General features: G+C 40.7%; 1 long non-coding RNA gene across 1 annotated transcript in view; it reads left to right on the forward strand.

Moving 5' to 3' along the window:
• The window catches only part of LOC110016416 (uncharacterized), a 40,761-nt gene that overhangs the window by 12,166 nt on the left and 10,542 nt on the right, over positions 1-18,053 (forward strand). The gene's annotated exons all lie outside the window — the stretch shown is intronic.

Below are 18,053 nucleotides of genomic sequence, written 5' to 3' on the forward strand. Positions count from 1 at the left end.
AAAATCAAGTGTCCTGAAAATTTACCAGAAGTCTCTGCGAAAACGTGATGTGCATTGGTGCTAATTAGATTGGAGAATATGGACCAAAATGCATTGTTTAAACAATTTGTCATTTGAAAAAATGTATTTATATTTATTTGATATAAATCATTGTAAATTTATTCATCAGAACACAGTGAATTTATTACATTTTCACATTTTCCTCCCTTTTACAATTTTTTTTTTAAAGTAGTGAGAATGTTTTCGAAGTCCTGCATAATACCTATGGTCTTAGACATACTCATTTTAAAACAGTTTTTTAAAGGAACACTTCCGACTTCTTAAAGAAAGAAAAAAAACTGCCTCAAGTTAAAAATCTTTAAAGGGTTTATATCAAATAAAATCAACGTTTTGTTTATTATTATAATGTTCTTTTATCACACATTTTGATCCATTCACACATTTCTGAGTATTGCTCTGAAAACCTGCGCTTTGAACACCAGCCCCTTCCAATACACGAAAAACGAATGGGTTCTCGTATTGTGATGTAGATAAATGAGGAACAGCCCCTTCCAGCAGCGACCCCAGGCTAACACACCCACTTTCTCTGCAAAGCTAAACGGCTAAACACTTTTGTGAGGCTCCACAATCTGCACATCCATCTATGCAAAAGTTCAGATGTTGTTTTTGTGGGCGAAATGCAGAGACGCTGCTGAGGCCGACTTTAGGTTGACGTCCTGAAATGGGCGGTACCCACATGGAGTGAATAACTAATATTTAAATAAAAAAGTGTTCTTGAGTGTGCCAAAGGTAATATATTATTGATTACTCTGAAAGGCTTAAGAAAAACATGATGTAGGCCCTTCAAATAGATTTACATCAATGTTCGCTTAACCAATTTAGCCTGTTTTTGTTTATCTGTATTTTCAGTTTACATTCAGTAACTCATCAATTATCCAGAGAAACTGTTTTTCTAGTGTTTTACTCAAGAAGAGGAGCAGAAAGATTCAAAGGAGAAACTTCATTTCAGCACATCCTTCCCTCAATGCTTTACCCGCACACATAACACACACCCGCACACACCCGTCTTCCTGCTCATGTCTTGGTGTTCTCCCCTTTTATTTTTGAGGATGAGCAGAGTGAGCCGTGATGGTTTGTTTCTGCTGCTTTGACAGTAATGAAGTGTCTAATAGGGTCCTGTCAGCAGCTTGGAGACTCTGGTAACCTCGAGACACGGCGGAGACACGGTTCATGCATGCAGACACACATCCTTTATACAGTCAGACACACCCATCTGGTGACGCCGGAGCAATTACCCGCCACCACCAATTACTGCAGCGCACACATGGCCGTGCATCTGAAGCTGGTCGGCCATGTGTGGATCGACCTGTGATGTGGTCCACGCAGCACCAACAAACAAGAAGCAGAGATCCTTAAAGCGGTGCTGCAGTATGGGTGTCGCAGCGACTTTTATGAGCCTCTTTGAAAATTTGTTTGCAGTTTAATTTGTGCAAGTCAATTTCATAACTTTTTGTGACAATTTATAGAAAGATCAAAGCAAAGAAAGCGTCGCAAATGTGTTTTTACACTTTAGAAATGATCTGGAAACTCACTAAACTGGCTGGGATTTAACGGGTTACTCAATTATGCCTTTATGGAAAATAAAAAAGTGAAAAGTGAGGTTTGTATATTAAGAAAATAACTAAATTAAGATGTCTGACACTCATGACCAAACGTAAATGGTGAATGTATCCCAATAAAGAACAAATTAGTTTTTTCGTCTTAAACGTCTTACTCCAAAGATGTTTTGTGAAAACAGAAGGCCAAGTAAAAAGGGTTATTTAAAAGTATAATAGATTTCATTATTCATAAAATTACCAAAACAATCCTACAACCCACTCTTTTCTGCATCCTGTTTGGTTATTGACCTTTGTCAGTCAATCTCTTCTGTCATGTTTTCTATTTTAGTTTACTAAATTTACACATAATTTTGTTAGCGAGCAGATCTGTTTTTTCATTCTAATATTCTGGATTTTTTTTTTCCTTAAAGGTTTAACAAACCTCACCCTGACTGTGTCCTGCTGCTGCTTTGCTGCTTTGCTGCATCCTCTGTCATTCTGCTCACCTGGCAGGTGTGGCCAATGATCTTGATCAGCACCTGCCAGGTATTTAAGTCAGAAAGTCAGAGGAGGCTCAACCAGGAGGGCAGGCATGCATGCAGAGAGAGCAGAGCAGAGCGGGAGGCTGAGGAGCATTTTGAGTGTGCCGTGCCGTGCCGTGCCGTGCCGTGCCGTGCCGTGCCGTGCCGTGCCTCTTTTTTTTATTCCCTCTTTGTCCTCAGCAGTCTAATACTGCTGGGTTTTGTTATTTCAGTTTGGGGTTGGACCTTGGTAGTCCTTATTTGCGGGCTTTGTTTGTTTCTTTCTTTAATCTAGCCACAGGGGTTGCAAGCCAGTTACTTCTGTGCCGGTCCCAAGCCCGGATAAATAGAGAGGGTTGCGTCAGGAAGGGCATCCGGCGTAAAAAATTGCCAAAATAACCATGCGAATCATCCACAACGCTTTAGACATACCGGATCGGTCGAGGCCCGGGTTAACAACGACCGCCACCGATGCTGTTAACCTACAGGGTGTCGGTGGAAATTTGACTACTGTTGGTGGAAGAAAGAGGGGAGGCAGAAGGGTCCGTGGCCAGAGAGAGAAGGGAAAAGGCAGGAACATAGGTTTGAGAATAGGGACTCTTAACGTTGGCACAATGACAGGGAAAGGCAGAGAGCTGGCAGACATGATGGAGAGAAGGAAGGTAGATGTACTGTGTGTGCAGGAGACAAGGTGGAAGGGCAGCAAGGCACGTAGTATTGGAGGAGGATACAAACTGTTCTATCATGGTGTTGATAGGAAGAGAAACGGGGTAGGAGTGATTCTGAAGGGGGAGTTTGTAAACAGTGTTCTAGAGGTGAAAAGAGTCTCAGACAGGATGATGAGCCTAAAGTTAGAAATTGAAGGGGTGATGGTGAATGTAGTCAGTGGGTATGCGCCACAGGTTGGCTGTGAGTTAGAAGTGAAGGAGAGATTCTGGAGTGAGTTGGATGAGGTCATAGAGAGTTTTCCCAGAGGAGAGAGAGTTGTTATTGGAGCAGACTTTAATGGGCATGTTGGTGAGGGCAACAGAGGTGATGAGGAGGTGATGGGCAGGTTTGGTGTGAAGGAAAGGAATCTGGAGGGACAGATGGTGGTGGACTTTGCGAAGAGGATGGAAATGGCTGTAGTCAACACTTACTTCCAGAAGAGAGAGGAACATAGAGTGACATACAGAAGTGGAGGTAGGAGTACTCAGGTGGACTACATCCTATGTAGACGAGGTCATTTGAGAGAGGTTAATGACTGCAAAGTGGTGGTAGGAGAGAGTGTAGCCAGACAGCACCGCATGGTGGTGTGTAAGATGACTCTGGAGGTCAGGAAGAAGAAGAGAGGGAAAACAGAAAAGAAGACCAAGTGGTGGAAGCTACAGAATGAAGAAACTTGTGAGGAATTTAGGCAGAAGTTGAGGCAGGTCCTGGGTGGTCAGGATGAGCTTCCAGAGGACTGGGAAACTACAGCAGAGATTATCAGGGAAACAGGTAGGAAGGTGCTAGGTGTGTCATCTGGAAAGAGGAAAGACGGTAAAGAGACTTGGTGGTGGAATGAGGAAGTACAGGAATGCGTCCAGAGGAAGAGGTTGGCTAAAAGGAAGTGGGATGTAGAAAGGACTGAGGAAGGTAGACAGGAGTACAAGGAAGCGCAGCGTAGAGTGAAGAGAGAGGTGGCAAAGGCCAAACAGAAAGCTTACGATGAGCTATATGACAGGTTAGACACAAAAGAAGGAGAGAAGGACTTGTACAGGCTAGCCAGACAGAGAGACAGAGATGGGAAGGACGTGCAACAGATAAGGGTGATTAAGGACAGAGATGGAAAGGTGCTAACAACCCAAGAGAGTGTACAGAAAAGATGGAAGGAGTATTTTGAGGAGCTGATGAACGAGGAAAATGACAGGGAAAGAAGGGAGGAAGATGTGGTTGTTGTGGAGCAGGAAGTAGCAGAGATTGGAAAGGATGAGGTTAGGAAGGCTCTGAAAAGGATGAAGAGCGGAAAGGCCGTTGGTCCTGATGACGTACCTGTGGAGGTATGGAAGTGCCTAGGAGAGACAGCAGTGGAATTTCTAACAAGGTTGTTCAATAGGATTTTAGAGAGTGAGAAGATGCCTGAGGAATGGAGGAGAAGCGTTCTGGTCCCGATCTTTAAGAACAAGGGTGACATGCAGAACTGCAGCAACTATAGAGGAATAAAGTTGATGAGCCACACAATGAAGCTGTGGGAAAGAGTAGTGGAAGCCAGGCTTAGGAAGAAGGTGGAGATCTGTGAGCAGCAGTATGGTTTCATGCCCCGTAAGAGCACCACTGATGCCATTTTTACTTTGAGAATGTTGATGGAAAAGTACAGAGAAGGTCAGAAGGAGCTGCATTGTGTGTTCGTAGATTTAGAGAAGGCGTATGACAGGGTGCCGAGGGAGGAGCTGTGGTACTGTATGAGGTCGTCTGGAGTGGCAGAGAAGTATGTCAGAGTAGTTCAGGACATGTATGAGAGAAGTATGACGGTGGTGAGATGTGCTGTAGGTCAGACAGAGGAGTTCAAGGTGGAGGTGGGACTACACCAAGGATCAGCTTTGAGTCCTTTTTTGTTTGCTATGCTGATGGACAGGCTGACAGACGAGGTAAGACAGGAATCTCCCTGGACAATGATGTTTGCGGATGACATTGTAATTTGCAGTGAGAGTAGAGAGCAGGTGGAGGAACAGCTAGAGAGGTGGAGGTTTGCTCTGGAAAGGAGAGGTATGAAGGTCAGTCGTAGTAAGACAGAATACATGTGTCTGAACGAGAGGGATCAAGGTAGAAGCGTTAGGTTACAGGGGACTGAGGTGAAGAAGGTGCAGGAGTTTAAGTACTTGGGGTCAACAGTTCAGTGTGATGGGGATTGTGGAAAAGAGGTGAAGAGGCGAGTGCAGGCAGGTTGGAGCGGTTGGAGGAAAGTGTCAGGAGTGTTGTGTGACAGAAAAGTGCCAGCAAGACTCAAAGGAAAGGTGTACAAGACAGTGGTGAGACCAGCTCTGCTCTATGGGTTAGAGACGGTAGCAGTGAGACAGAGACAAGAGGCTGAGATGGAGGTAGCAGAGATGAAGATGTTGAGGTTCTCCTTAGGAGTGACCAGGTTAGACAGGATAAGGAACGAGTACATCAGAGGGACGGCTCATGTTGCCTGTGTTAGCGACAAAGTCAGAGAAGCCAGACTGAGATGGTTTGGACATGTTCAGAGGAGGGATAGTGGATATATTGGTAGAAGGATGTTGGAGATGGAGCTGCCTGGCCGGAGGGCAAGAGGACGGCCAAAGAGGAGATACATGGATGTCTTAACAGAGGACATGAAGTTGGCTAACGTTAGGGTAGAAGATGTTCATGATAGAGTGAGGTGGAAAAGGATGATTCGCTGTGGCGACCCCTGATGGGAAAAGCCGAAAGAGAAAGAAGTTTGTTTCTTTCTTTAGTTAGCTTTTGTCAGGCAGCCTTAGCAGGGAGCTGCTGACTCCGACGGTCATGATGGCTGGGTCAGTTGTCTCCCTGACTTATTTTATGTTTGGCCAAGGCTCCAATCCCTCTGTTTTGTCTTTTGTTGGGACCAGCACACCAATAATTCCTTTTTGTTTTATGGGACACAGGTTATTTCTTCCACTCAATAAACTGTGTTCCTAAACTTATTGGTGTCCATCTTTCATATGAATGGCCCATTTGTGATTTCCCCTAGACTGGGACAGGTTTGCCTGTAGAGCCATAACAGCTATCTAGTTGTCCAGTCTTGATCTAGATTCTAGCTCAGACAAGGAAAACAAAGACGTTTAGGGATCTACTTGTCTAGAAGTGGCTGCATCGTAATGGAGCGGAGCAGGGAGCTTGTGGCCCTGTAACTGGCAGTTGTGTCGTTGCTACAGGCTTTTAAAAACAGTTTTTTTTTGTCTGCTCCTCATTCACGACCACTTAAATAGAGGAATACTTAAAAACTGCTAATTTAATCTTAATTTTCTTTTCTGTCCACATGTCCTCCAAAATGAGAACATGCTACAAGAACATGTTAAAAACACCAAAAACACAAGTTTTATTGTAGTGGGTGTTTAAACGAGAGATGATAATGTTCAAATGGAAATATCTGTCTGATAAAATAACATAGTGAGGAGTTTTACAGCCTTAGCATCTGTGATTCTACTGAACTTGTTCTTAGAACGTAACCTCCATGATAGATGAGGGATCACCTGTACATTTAAAGGACAATTAGTTTAATCATAGAAAATAATCTGTTGTCTTCTATGAGAAATCAGATTTTTTTAAAATGGGGACCGAAAGATTGCAACCTTTTGCCCCCTGGCTCCAGAGTTTTGTTTTTTTTTTGTTTTGTTTTTTGTGTAACACTTGGTAATTCCTGGTTTGCCTCCAATTTAGGATGTAGGGCGGGGCTTTGATGTAGTCTCCATACTGAGCAGGATCCTGGTGGACTGTTTGGAGGAAAACGCTACATGAACGAACAGAGAGACACATTCCTTCAAAAACTTTGAAAACAATCAACAAGAAAAAAATTGTAGTTTCAGAAAAAAACAGTTCAACTGTTATGAAGACACTTAACTCATCCACAAACAAACGTTCTTTTAAAGAGAACATTTGGGGAAACCAGATTGGAGCTTTATCTCCTCCGTTTTTTTCCATCTGTCATCGACTGACTCTCTGTCTGAAATTAAGCCCAAGGGGACGGCTGTTACTGCAGGCTATGACAGCATCCTCTGCTAATGTCACCTCACAAACTGAGTCTGTCTGGGCTGTACTGGGGTTCATTGATGCTATTGCACTGAGATAGCTGATCTCAGGAAGCAGCTGACCTTTGCTGAGTGCTGTCTAGGGGATAATTTAATTGAACCTCCTGACCTGAAGCCACTTAACATGGAGCTATAAATTGCAGAAATGTAATATTGACTTAATGTCACTTGGAAAAGGCTGTTTGCTTTGGCGCATAGAGACTGTTCTTGTGCACTGCAACCTTTACCCAATCTTCAAATAATGACATGTAATTTCAGTAAAATTTACATCCAAGCTGTGTACCAAAGGCTGTTATGTACTGCTCGGCTATTTTTGTTGTGCTTTCCTTAAGTCAAAGTCTAAGTCAAAATCGGCTTAATTTTTTTTGTTAATTGAAATTTCAAACTATTTTTGCAAAGGTGAGCAACCACCTGTGCTTGAGTGAGTGTTTATGTTCTGCTGAGGTGAATGATGGAATGTAAAAAAAGAGGGAGTGTGCCCAGTCATCCCAACGTCAAGACCCCTGCCGAAGCAGCAGTGGTAGCCGGGAACCCCCCCGCCCCCCTGCACTGTATAGCAGGAAGATGAAATCTGTCCCCTGGGCAATCACGTCTTACACCCAGACTGGGGCTAGCAGGACCGCCACAGGGGCCCCAAAGAGCGTTGTAAACATTGCCCGACTAGGCTCACCCACTGTTAGAATTTTGGCGAGGCCCAGTGCTCCAGGGCAAGGACCAGAACCAGCACCACAGCAACATGGACACCCCCCAGGCTCAGATGTGATGTGATCCCCGGCTCATGGTCTTGCCAGAGAACTCGGGGATCCCTGTGTGTGGAGAGAGGGCCGCCGGGCCCAGAAAGACAGCACCTAAAGGTGCCCTCGGACGTTCTAGAGGGGCTGGTTCCCCTGCCAGGGATAGGGTAGGGGACAGAAGATCTGAGGTTCTATCTTCCTTGCGAATTGTATGTGTGTGTGTGTGTTGGAGTGTATATTGTTGTGGGGTAAAGGATGTGTGTTCTAAAGGGTGCAGTTAAAATTGGCAGGCAGGGCACTGCTTGCTGGCAGTAATGTCCAAGCGCCCCCCTGCCAAGGGTCCTACATGCCCATGGACCAATTTAAATAGAGAGGGGAGGGGCCCCTTATCCATGCGGCAACCATGGGAGGGGAAAACTGCCAAGTAGCTCCTCCACCCAAGGTGCATCGTAGGGTACCCCACCGAGTCCAGGAGCCCCATCACTCAAATTGCCCACCTCCCCCAGGCCCCGCATTTCCCACCCCACACAAAGAGAGTGGAGTTTGTTTCATATTTAAAGCTGATTTTCTTCTGCAGCTTTTCTGATGAGTTAAACTTTTTAAACTTGTCAAATTCTGAAACAATTACGTTTTTTTAACGCAAATTTATAGCTATTCGAGTTTTAATTTAATTTGTTTTTATGTTGATGACGCCATCCTTTGAGTTTTTTCATCAGGCAAATGTGGTTGGGGTGTGTTGGACAATGTCGCTACCTCAAAGAAGAAATAATTTGAAACTTTTAAGTCAGAACTCATTATGTATTGCTAAAAATGTCTGTCTGTACTTGTTTTTTTTGTCAATAGTACTCTGTTATAGTCACACGCTCATCTTAACCTCTTGGAAGCCTGGTTTCCTGTCTCCGTGCTGCCTGAAATCCGAGCCAAATCAATTAGTCTGAAGAAATTACAGAGCAATAAATAACTAGGGGCCAGTCGGCAGCAGAGGAGTCAAGTAAAGGAGGAAACCAGAGTTATATGGGGCCCCTCCTGTCTGCATGTGCAGCCCATGATGCTGGGGCCTCCAAACTCTTACAATACAACAATACGGGTTTTTATGAGCTTCACTGCATGTTATTTACAGGGCGACCAAATCTGTTGGGAGCATTTCATTTAATGACAGAAACAGGAGACACAAGTTGTGTGCTAGATTTACTGCTTTATTTTAACATTTGAACCAGAAAAGGAGTTGAATGGCAATTCAGTTTATTCAAAGTAATACCAAAGAGTTTCTTCTGTTGAAAATTTTGAATAAAAGGACAAGCTCTTGGGAAACTGTAGATGCCAGATGGGGGTTTGGAGTTGACCCTGCACTGATGTCTGATGTTACTCGATCCAGCTTATAGCAGATTGTCCCAGTCAGTTCATCCGTCTCTAAATCACTCCAGAGATTTAAAATGTGCTTTAACCCTATATAACCATTTGCATCATATTTAAAACATGCATTTCTGAGACCCCTATCTCGTTAGCATGACACAAGCCTACCTTAAAACCCATTTTAAATGATTTGGTTCATGTTTTTTGCCTTGTAGTTCATCATCATTACAATAGAGACAGTAGAAGGACTTTTCCTGCTCATTTCAAAGTTGTTGCTTCTCAAAAACACTTAAGGCGGGACTATTTTTGCTAAATTTTAAAACTTTCTCATGAGAATCACTCCTCTATTGTTACTCATTTGTTAAATGACTGGTTGCTGTTTTAAAATACTGAAAAATATATTGACGATGAAGTCTTTATAACACAGTTACATGTGTGTGGATCAAATTTGAGCCATTGGGTAAATAAGGTGCTTTTTGTCCCAGAATACTCGTGTCAACATTTTTGTATCTTTCCAACTCACCCAACGTATTACATGTCTATTTTTGGGATCTACCTACAAAATGTGCGGCCATTGAATGGGCTTTAAAAGTGAAGCCAGTTTGAACTTTGACCAATCAGGGACTCAGATTTGGTAGTGACGTATGGATGGTGTAGGATGGCGTCCGTTTCAACTCACAGAAGGGTCAACCGTTTGAAAATTGTTCATGGAAGAGAAATTATTAATTGCAGTTTGTGTCCGGGCAGAACTATATTGCAATCATTTCTTATATACTTTGGAATAGAGCTGTGAAAGAAAAAACCTGGAGAAAGACTCACCAAATGTACACGATATCGTCATTTCGCACAAAGCATCTTCCAAATAGATGCATGCACTAGTGTCAGGTACCAACAGTCCAGTGCGAACACTACGGGCTAAAAGGGCGTTCGAGAACCTGCATTCACTGTGTCAAGTGTGCACATAGCTTGAGTGTAGTTTTGCTCCCAAAAGTTTCTGAAAAACTGAGTTTCATCAAATCTAAATTTTAGTATTTACTGATGGGGGGGAAAAGACCAAAATCCCATTATTTAGAATAAAAACAATAAGTGTGTAAAAGGGTTATGACAGTAAGGAAGGCTTGGCTGGACCCATGTCCTCCCCCCTGCAGGCTGTGTCAGCACTGACTCTGCTGTGGACCCACGTGGCTGCTTGTTGTGTTATGGCCGCCTCTCGGCGTGATAAGGCGCTTTTATGTTGTCCCAGTGTTAACTCAACATCCTGCACATACCCTCTTCCTGGCCTTATCACACACTTTGTGTGCAGACAGAATCACAAATACTTCCGGAGGTCAGTAGATAAAGTGGAGCAGCAAATATTGCACACACACACTGACACACACACACAGCTTGACTCAGTTGTGCACGCTGTGTTTGGATAGTCCAGGGTCCACGGTGCTGCAGCAGTTAAAGTTTAAACACTGATAAACTGAGAGTTGCTCCATGCCGACAGTCAGCCTTCCCAAAACCTGTACTGTTTGAGCACATTGTTCCTGCAAAACAGCCCATAATCAGGCAAGTTTATTGGACAAAGTTTATTCCATATGGAGAGGAGAATTCTAGGAAAAAGACACAATTGTGCAGACTTTATAATAGTGTGTGTGTGTGTGTGAATATATATATATATATATATATATATATATATATATATATATATATATATATATATATATTATATATATGTAATATTATATATTACATATATATATATTATATATATATGTAATATTATATATTACATATATATATATATATATATATATATATATATATATATATATATATATATATATATATATATATATATATATATATATATATATATATATATATATATATATATATATATATATATAAAATCACATTTGTGTTTTCTGTTTGAAAAAGAATTCCCACCCATGAGATTAATGTGTAGCAGGATTCTAACATGTCAGGTGACAGGTGGGTCTTCAGGCTGTTGCTCATCCCTCCTGTGATTGGACAGGAGGCTGGGTGCATTCTCAATGGGTCAGGAGTCCATAAAAAACAATCAATCCCATTTCTGCAGAAAATCCAGAATAATCATTCAGCCCTACGTTGGGGACTTCAGAAGTAAACTTTTGCTCACATTTTAGCAAAAACAGTTGATAAATTCATTTGCATTAAGATTTTAGTTTCATTCACTTCTTCAAAGTCTTTATTGCTAAGTTATTTTGTGAATTAAAGCTGTTTTTAATGGTTAAACTGTAAAGATGGTTTGTATGTACTAGGGAGGCCCTTTGTAATACAGTTCTGCCTCTTTCCCTGGATTAGCATGGGTGCACCAATTTAAAACACAGCATTTATTAAAATATCTTATTTTAGTTTTCTAAAAAAAAATGCAAAAAACAAAAAACTTTATTATACTGTCATATTTTTTTCATCTGAATTGATACCAATCCCTACAATTGTTGTCAATAGAAATGTACATCAAGTTAACAGAATATTTAAAAGTTATTTATTTACTTGGGATGTAACGGTTCATTTTAAATACTATTTAATACAATATTTGTGGTTGTCGATTCGATTTACTTTCGATTTTGGTTCATTTTGAACAATCCCATTTAATCCCATTCACTGACCTAAAATCCAGGACATCTTTAGCCAAAACTTCAACCAGTGTAGCTCAGAGATAAATACCTGGTACTGAACAGTGAAGGTGAAGTTTTCCAGATTCCTTGTATTTCTGGCAAAATAATCAAGTGTAAATCAAACATATGTACAGACAAACAAGTCAACAAGAATTAATGTCAAATCGATTCACATTTTACTTTCATAAAGTTCAGCCTAATGTTGTTTTTCCACATAAAATAATCCATAGGAAACATTAGTATACATTCTACCACACAAATCTTTGATAGCGTTTCCACACATTGGACTTTAATGATGGACTGGTCATTTTTTGCTGTCATCACGCATGTGTTGTCCGCTGTGATGCACTTTGTCATTTTTACGTCATAGTAAAAGAAACCTACTGTGTGTCACTCCAAATGGTATTTTCCAATATGGATTTGATTATCTCATTTTGAAACATTTATATAATGTAAAGGTCAATTTGATTCGATTCTTGGATTCGATTGATCTGGTTGGATCATAGGACTAGACATAGATCATAGGACTAGACATAGATTCATCGATTAGTTGTCACATCCCTATTATTTACTAAAAATAGCTGCTTCACTCAGACTTGAGCATTCTCAAACTAAAACCTCTCAAACACTAAATATATATATTGTAAACACAATACACACTGTGCTACTTTGTAAAGTTCACTAAGAACAGATGACAAAACAACTCTGGTATTTATTGATCCTCAAAGGAGTTACAAAATGTGTCTCAAATGACTCAAAGAAGACAAGAATATCTCATCTAGTGGTTTGCAAAAGAACAAAGTAAAAAAACAAAAACAAAGTCAAGATATTTAACACTAAATAAGAGACTCAAAAACCCATCTCCGTTGGATAAAAATGTTGTGATTACATCCAGAACTTGGACTAACACTGATGGGACAGACCTTTAGCATGTAGGACAGAGATAAAAAAAAATGTACTAGCAGTCAAACCTTTTGGTGGTAGGTTGACGGTCTGGGCTACCTTTGTAGATTTGAAACCTGAATAACCTTTCACATTAAAAAATAAAAAAATAAAAATCTGCACTTTGCCACAAATTGTCAGAGAGATTTCTAGCCATTGGTTAATGGAGATCACTTGAGTCATTTAAAGGGTTGATGATCCAACAGGTCCAAACAAAAATCCCAAAGATCACTTAAAACCAAATGTAACAGTCGTTGCTCAACATTTGTTTGCTGCAGTCTTTTGCCAAAATGTGTCTTTAACAGAAAATCTGTGATAAAGTAACAAGTTTACTTGCTATGTGGATGCTCACATACTCTAGATCAACTCCAATCTAAAACCTAAATGGAATTAGCTTCATTTTAAATACTCAACATCCTTTTCATTTTATCTTTAATTACCTTTAAAAAAATGTTAAGGCAAGTTTTCAGGCAATTCTAAGTGCAAGTCTTTACTGTTTGAATTCCTCCAGTGTTGTGAGAACGATGAGTTGAGAAACACAAGACAGACATTGTCAGCAGTTTGTTTTATCTGTGGGAGACATTTTATTTGCTTGAGGATCAAAGCACCTCATCTTCATCCCTTCATAACAACTGTGATCCTTTGATTATTGGAATTTTCTCAGTGAAGATAGTTGCTGTTTGTTCAATAAATTCAGGCATGACTTCACTGAAACTTCATCTGTGTGAAGCTCAGGAACGGATTATGTTTTGACTCACAACAGACGCCATGAACCTCAGCCTCAACACGGTCAGTTCTTTCTTCTATCGGCTTTTCCCTTAAGGGGTCGCCACAGCGAATCGGCTTCTTCCATCTAACCCTGTCTTCTCTACTTAACACCAGCCCACTTCAAGTCTTCGTTCACTGCATCCCATGAATGCAGCTTCCTCCTCTCCTTCTTTGACTGTCACCCTGTCGATGAACAGCACCGATGGCGGTCCTTGCCAACCCGGGCCTCGACCGATCCGGCATGGATATTGTAGGTACAATTCACATATTTGGTTTGGCAAAGATTTTACGTGGCATGTCCTTCCTAACACAACCCTCTGAATTTATCCAGGCTTGGGACTGGCACAATGAGTTGACCATAAACTCCCTGCTCTGTTGCATCCGCTCGTAGACAATAAGATCCATGTACGTCTTTGTTTTCCTCGTCTTAGTTGGCGTCTTGCTCAAAACTGTATGGCTGGATAGCTCCAATATTTCTCACCATTTTTATGGCACCGGTAATGTTGCTTGCTCTGTGCCAATAGTCCCGCCCACAACTGTGCTGGAAATTTCTAATGAACTACTGCCACTCTGCAGAAACTATGTCCTAGAAAAAGACACAGGAGTCTCTCATTGAATTAGTGCAGTCTTCTTGGTTTAGTTTAAAGGCTTGCATTTACACTGTTCTGAACCACACCAGAGTTCACTTGCAAGTGTCCAGGTGAACCAAAGTTGGCTCATCAAAGTTCAGGCGATATTTCTCACCTGCAAATAAAGCTGTAAGAAAAAATTATCTCTGATTTGGGCCAAACAGCTCAATCTGAAAATATCTTCAGAGAATTGATATCAATGTAGACAAGAGGATGAAAGAAGCTGAGAGATGCAGATGTGGTAAGCAAGTAGCTGTTATTGGAAGTTTACTACCAGTTTTTGTAAATAATAATTGCAATGTAAAATGTTGAAATGGCTACAAACTAAGGAAAATGTTTTTATATTTGTAAAAATGTCAGCAGTTCAAACTTATACCGAGTTCTACTTTTGCTCTGAAATAAAACAATCTGTTCATGTCATGTCATTTGAATGACGTGTTAGAAAAAGGCATTGGCTTTAAAATAAAGATGAAAAAATAACCCAACATTCTTGCACTCAGCACCTAAGCACATCATAAAAGTCAGTAAGACCGTTGCCTGGAGGTTTCCGATTAGCCCGGGTGCTGGCTCATTTCACTGAATGCGAACTGGATTAGCTGTCAAACCCCCACAATAAAAACTGGACCCTTGCTGTCTAATCAGGCAAATCAAGGAGGAAGCAAGTCAGCAGATGTGGAACCCACTGAGTCAGGTGCTGCGCTCAAACACAGCCACTCAGAAAACAAAAAGAGAGAATGATTCAAGCGGCTGAGTGAACATATAGAGAAATAATTCAGAAGTGAGTCAAGGCATGAGGACTTTTACAAGATGATGAGTGTCACAAAAACAGGCAGATGGTTGGTTCCAAATGCAGCAAGGTTTATTGGCTCAGCTAAAACTCCACAAAGCTAAACCAGGGTCAGGCAGGAATGGGGGGAAATAACGAGCATGAGAGCATGGGAGAGGAAACTACAATGGTCAGGATCCAGGCGAGGTACGGGACAGGCGGTAGCCAAACGGAGTCACAGACAAAACAGGTGTTTTGAACATGTTTTGTAGCATTTCTTATGATGGAAGACATTTACAGAAAATTAAGATTAAAATGGCATTTCTGATTGTTTCTTTATTCAAATTGTTGTGGATCCGGAGCAGACAAAAAATGGTAATTCTAAAAGCTTGTAGCTGGCGGGAGAGAGTGTGAACAAAGGAGTAATAGGAAATGAGGGGGGAGTCTTACTCTGCACCACAACTAAGAGGCGAATTTCAAATACACTCTGCAGAAACATGTCCTGGGAAACAACACAGGTTTTTTGAATATGGCTAAAAACTGCACATATATATGCATATATTCATAATTAAAAGACCATGGAGAACACTTTGAAAATGGATCAATAGATTATTGGAGTTATATGTCACTTTAGGCTTCAATTTAAGCTGAAGCTCATTTGAAAATAAATGCCGGGTGTACTTTCTTACAAATATGAGCTATCAACTGTACATTTGGATGGACACAGTGTAGTCCCACCATTTGCTTTGAGACTGATCTAAAAACAGATTTTCAGCTACGCGGGCGCCTCCAACAAAAGTTGTTTCTTTGGCGGTACAACAATCTGCACACCATTCTGTCTTATCTTTAGAATTTATCTTTTAACTGCTTTTGGCAGAATCTGGACTCACGGGTGAACACGGTTCAGTAACCAACTGCAGGAGCCCCAAACGAGAGTCAATGGCAGCAGCAATATAATCTGATTTATGAATGCAGACAAAATGTGGTCTTTTTTTCTTGTTTATGTGTGCAGCCCACATGGTTGGCTGTGCTGATTATCCTACAAATCCATCATCTGTACAAATGTGGCTTTCAATTAAAAATGGAGATAAAAAAGTGTTTCTAACAAAATTAGATTTTTTATTTTATTTTGTTGTTGCCATAAATATTTGGTACAATAACAAAAAAGGAGCAAACACAAGTGTTCTTTTTATGCTAAATATGATTAATTTTTTCAAGTGGCTCATATAATTTTTTTATTGTCATTTTTCACCATAAAATGCTTTCAATCACAGATTTTCTTATTGTCATTTTTCACCATAAAATGCTTTCAATCACAGATTTTTAACTTTTTCAACTCTACAGGGAGCAATTGTTCTTGTCAGATTTAAGCTCAGCTTTCAGAGAAAAAGTAGACCACAAAAAGTAGACCACTTTTCTTCGTGTCCACACTGATGTGTGGACACGAAGAAAAGCAAAAGTCGAACAAAATTATGAGGAGAAACGGAGAGGTGGATGACAGACTGAGACAGGAGGGTAGAAGAATGAGGAGATGGGGTGAAAAGTCAAGAGGCGGGTTAAGGGGTCAGCAGTGATCCCAACCAGCCTCACTCTTTCATAATGGTGTATGTGTTTAATGCCTAAATGGTAGATGTGGCTAATGTGTGTGTGTGTTTGAGCATGACTGTGTGTCAGTGTTATCTCCTGTGTACACGGTGTGTGGTCTGTACATGCATGCATGCCTGTTTGTGTGTCTTATCTCCCATGAGCAATAAATCTCCAGAGTCTTGCAGCTCTCCGTGCTCCATCCTGCTTCATCAGATAAAGTCTGGGCCTGCTCTCCGTCTTCATCTCTTAAAGAAATGCTTGGTTTTGAAATACGAAGGGGGGGAATCAATGGATTTTTGGATCTCTCTGTTCATTGCTATATGTGATTTAATCCATTTTTGTTTGTGTATTTCATGTGAAATCGATATAGTCGGAGTCTCATTTCACCTTTTTGAAAATTGTTGTATTGTTGTTTTTGATTTTTATTTTTTTTTTATTTTCTGGGAAAGAAAAAAAACCATAAATAGACAAAGAAAAATCCCTTTTTTCTAAATTGTTTTTTACTTTTTGACAGAGGCTTGCATAACTTCATTTAAAAAAATAAGACATCCTGTGCCACATCCCACTTTTTTAACCCTTGTGCTGTCTTAGATGACCCCACCCTAACATTGACGTGTTCTCCCTACCATGACAAAGGTGGATCAAGGTGGAAAGATTTCATGTAATCCATGGACACCAGTGAAGATCACAAATCATTGAAGATAAAAGGTTCAGAGCACTGTCTAGTGGGTCTAGATGACCCAACTCCCAATGTTAAAGTGCCTAGGATAGCACAAGGGTTAAACAACACGAGTCAAATATGACCTATTCTCTTCCTTCTAGGTCTACTTTGGTGAACTGTCATCCTTTTCCCTACTTTCTGCTGCTGGCAACTTGAGCATAACCTTAAAGTTTTGATAGTATTTGAAATCTGTAGCAACAGCAGAGCGAACAAGGCCTCTTGATTTAATGTGATGTCAGCAGGGTGTACAAAACTTCGCAATTGATCTAACTGCTGTGGGACCTTATCAGCCATAAATGTATAAATCTAACTAATCTATATTGAAAAAAACGCAAGCTGAAACATTTTTAAAACTTTTAGTTTGTTTTTCCTCCCGCCAGAGAGTCACTATACGGGATAAAAGAGGCATATGAAGCTCCAGAGCCTAAGGTTGCAGATCCCTTATCTAAACTAAAAAGCCTTAAAACAGTGTAGCTTTCACAAAGAAAAAGGAAGCACGGAAATAAAAATAAAAAAATAATAAAACAGCAGTTTAACTCGGCTAAAATACAAATATGATGGCGTTAGTGTCATGGTTTGGGGCTACCTTGCAGCTTTAGGACCTCGTTGATTTGACACAATAAAGGAAGAAATGACTTGAGCTCTCTACCAGAGAATCATAGACTATACAAGTTATAGTCCTACTTCGATCATCTTTGGATCTATTGTGAAAGCATTCCCAATGGCATTTTAGTTATGATCATGTCGTTTTTGGTCACACAGAAAAAAAAGCTGTGTTGTTTTCTTGGACAGTTGCTGCAGAGCGGCAGTAGTTCATAAAGAATGTGTGCTTCATCCTTCTTATAGCACTGGCTCCATCCCAACTTGACTAATGCTCACTGAAAACCCCTCCATGTAGTCTGTTGTCTGGATTGAAATAGATGTTTGTCAGTTTGGCCTCATGTGAATGATCTAAAAGCACGCTTGCTCAGTGACAACCCCCTGGTTAAAATTCCAGCTAGGTTGGGAAGGGTCTGTGGGTTTTCTCCCTGCACTCTG

This window comes from Oryzias latipes, chromosome 14, assembly GCF_053564925.1.
Source record: "Oryzias latipes strain Hd-rR chromosome 14, Olatipes_Hd-rR_3.1".
NCBI lineage: Eukaryota > Metazoa > Chordata > Actinopteri > Beloniformes > Adrianichthyidae > Oryzias > Oryzias latipes.